The sequence below is a fragment of the Arachis ipaensis genome, chromosome B7 (genome assembly GCF_059453495.1).
Source record: "Arachis ipaensis isolate K30076 ecotype BB chromosome B7, ASM5945349v1, whole genome shotgun sequence".
Lineage (NCBI taxonomy): Eukaryota > Viridiplantae > Streptophyta > Magnoliopsida > Fabales > Fabaceae > Arachis > Arachis ipaensis.
In genome coordinates, this window is record NC_142442.1 from 80,894,373 (window position 1) to 80,898,175 (window position 3,803).

The 3,803-nt window shown below is 35.0% G+C and overlaps 1 non-coding gene across 1 annotated transcript; it reads right to left on the bottom strand.

The window, feature by feature from the left end:
• Nucleotides 1-2,258: 2,258 nt before the first annotated feature.
• Nucleotides 2,259-2,366, bottom strand: LOC148553128 (small nucleolar RNA R71). Its single transcript, XR_015892731.1, has one exon. It is a non-coding gene; the product is annotated as a small nucleolar RNA R71 (small nucleolar RNA).
• Between the last annotated feature and the right edge of the window lie 1,437 nt (nucleotides 2,367-3,803).

Here is a 3,803-nt window from a genome sequence, read left to right on the forward strand (position 1 = left end):
CTGAGATTTACAAGATGACCATAGCTTGCTTCATACCAACAATCTCCGTGGGATAGACCCTTACTCACGTAAGGTTTTATTACTTGGACGACCCAGTGCACTTGCTGGTTAGTTGTATCGAAGTTGTTAATGAAAAATGATTTATTAAGACGTGCGTACAGAGTTTTTGGCGCCGTTGCCTGAGATCACAATTTCGTGCACCAAGTTTTTGGCGCCGTTGCCGGGGATTGTTTGAGTTTGGACAACTGACGGTTCATCTTGTTGCTCAGATTAGGTAATTTTCTTTTTGTTTTATTTTCAAAAATATTTTCAAAAAAAATATTTTGTGTTTCTTGTTTGAGTCTTGAGTCGATTTCAAGTTTGGTGTCAATTGCATTTTTTTCTAAAAATTCTTGCATAAAATTTTCGAAAAATTCATGCATTCATAGTGTTCTTCATGATCTTCAAGTTGTTATTGGTAAGTCTTCTTGTTTGATGTTGATGTTTTCTTGTTTTGCATCTTTGCTTGTTTTTCATGTGCATTTTTGCATTCATAGTGTCTGAACATGAAAGATTTCTAAGTTTGGTGTCTTGCATGTTTTCTTTGCATCAAAAAATTTTTCAAAAATATGTTCTTAATGTTCATCATGATCTTCAAAGTGTTCATGGTGTTCATCTTGACATTCATAGCATTCTTGCAAGCATTCATTGTTTTGATCTAAAAATTTTCATGCATTGCATCATTTTCATGTTTTTCTCTCTCATCATAAAAAATTTCAAAAAAATCAAAAAAATATCTTTCCCTTTTCCTCTCATAAAATTCGAAAATTTGAGTTGACTTTTTCAAAAATTTTTAAAATCTAGTTGTTTTCTATGAGTCAAATCAAATTTTCAAATTTTATCTTTTTCAAAATCTTTTTCAAAAATCATATCTTTTTCACTTTTCTTATTTATTTTCGAAAATTTTTAAAATATTTTTCAAAAATCTTTTTCTTATCTTTACCACATAATTTTCGAAAATAACATCATCAATTAATGTTTTGATTCAAAAATTTCAAGTTTGTTATATACTTGTTAAGAAAGATTCAAACTTTAAGTTCTAGAATCATATCTTGTGATTTCTTGTGAATCAAGTCATTAATTGTGATTTTAAAAAAATCAAATCTTTTTCAAAACTAATTTCAATCATATCTTTTCAAAAATATCTTTTCATCTTATCTTTTTCAAAATCATATCTTTTTCAAAAATTTGATTTTAAAATATCTTTTCTAACTTCTTATCTTCTTATCTTTTCAAAATTGATTTTCAAATTTGTTTCAACTAACTAACTAACTTTTTGTTTGTTTCTTATCTTTTTCAAAACTACCTAACTAACCATCTCTCTCTAATTTTCGAAAATATCTCCTTTTTTTCAAAAATTCTTTTTAATTAACTAATTATTTTTATTTTTTGATTTTAATTTTATTCCTAATTTTCGAAAATTACTAACCTTTTTCAAAAACTAATTTCGAAAATCACTAACCATTTTTCAAAAATAATTTTCGAAAATTCTCTTTCTCTCTCATCTCCTTCTATTTATTTATTCATCTACTAACACTTCTCTTCATCTCACATCTCTGCTCTCCTCACCCTTGTGTTTCTTTCTTTATATTACATTCTTTTCTTCTTCCACTCACCTAAGAGAACCTCTATACCTGCGCAAAAAGGATCCCTATTATTATTTTTCTGTTCCCTCTTTTTTCATATGAGCAGGAGCAAGGACAAGAATATTCTTGTTGAAGCAGATCCAGAACCTGAAAGGACCCTGAAGAGGAAACTAAGAGAAGCTAAATTACAACAATCCAATAAGCACCTTTCAGAAATTTTTGAACAGGAAGAGGAGATGGCAGCCGAAAATAATAATAATGCAAGGAGAATGCTTGGTGACTTCACTGCACCTAATTCCAATTTACATGGAAGAAGCATCTCAATTCCTGCCATTGGAGCAAACAATTTTGAGCTAAAACCTCAATTAGTTTCTCTAATGCAGCAAAACTGCAAGTTTAATGGACTTCCATATGAAGATCCTTTTTCATTTCTTAACTAAATTCTTGCAGATCTGTGATACTGTTAAGACTAATGGAGTAGATTCTGAAGTCTACAAGCTCATGCTTTTCCCTTTTGCTGTGAGAGACATAGCTAGAATATGGTTGGACTCTCAACCTAAGGATAGCCTGAACTCTTGGGATAAGCTGGTCAAGGCTTTCTTAGCCAAGTTCTTTCCTCCTCAACAGCTGAGTAAGCTTAGAGTGGATGTTCAAACCTTCAGACAGAAAGAAGGTGAATCCCTCTATGAAGCTTGGGAGAGATACAAGGTACTGACCAAAAAGTGTCCTTCTGACATGCTTTCAGAATGGACCATCCTGGATATATTCTATGATGGTCTGTCTGAACTAGCTAAGATGTCATTGGATACTTCTGCAGGTGGATCCATTCACCTAAAGAAAATGCCTGCAGAAGCTCAAGAACTCATTGACATGGTTGCTAATAACCAGTTTATGTACACTTCTGAGAGGAATCCTGTGAGTAATGGGACGGCTCAGAAGAAGGGAGTTCTTGAAATTGATACTCTGAATGCCATATTGGCTCAGAATAAAATATTGACTCAGCAAGTCAATATGATTTCTCAGAGTCTGAATGGAATGCAAGCTGCATCCAACAGTACTCAAGAGGCAGTTTCTGAAGAAGAAGCTTATGATCCTGAGAACCCTGCAATAGCAGAGGTGAATTACATGGGTGAACCATATGGAAACACCTATAACCCCTCATGGAGAAATCATCCAAATCTCTCATAGAAGGATCAAAAGCCTCAACAAGGCTTTAATAATGGTGGAGGAAATAGGTTTAACAATAGTAAACCTTTTCCATCATCCATTCAGCAACAGACGGAGAACTCTGAACAAAATACCTCTAATTTAGCAAACTTAGTCTCTGATCTATCTAAGGCCACTGTGAGTTTTATGAATGAAACAAGGTCCTCCATTAGAAATTTGGAAGCACAAGTGGGCCAGCTGAGTAAAAGGATCACTGAAATCCCTCCTAGTACTCTCCCAAGCAATACAGAAGAAAATCTAAAAGGAGAGTGCAAGGCCATTGAATTGATCACCATGGCCGAACCTGTAAGGGAGGGAGAGGACGTGAATCCCAGTGAGGAAGACCTCCTGAGACGTCCAGTGATCAATAAGGAGTTTCCCTCTGAGGAACCAAAGGAATCTGAGACTCAACTAGAGACCATAGAGATTCCATTAAACCTCCTTATGCCATTCATGAGCTCTGATGAGTATTCCTCTTCTGAAGAGAATGAGGATGTTACTAAGGAGCAAGTTACCAAGTACCTTGGTGCAATCATGAAGCTGAATGCCAAATTATTTGGTATTGAAACTTGGGAAGATGAACCTCCCTTATTCACCAATGAACTAAGTGATCTGGATCAACTGACATTGCCTCAGAAGAAACAGGATCCTGGTAAGTTCTTAATACCTTGTACCATAGGCACCATGATCTTTGAAAAGGCTCTGTGTGACCTTGGTTCAGGGATAAACCTCATGCCCCTCTCTGTAATAGAGAAACTGGGAATTTTTGGGGTGCAAGCTGCTAAAATCTCATTAGAGATGGCAGACAGTTCAAGAAAACAAGCTTATGGACAAGTAGAGGACGTGTTAGTAAAGGTTGAAGGCCTTTACATCCCTGCTGATTTCATAGTCCTAGATACTGGAAAGGATGAGGATGAATCCATCATCCTTGGAAGACCCTTCCTAGCCACAGCAAAAGCTGTGATTGATGTT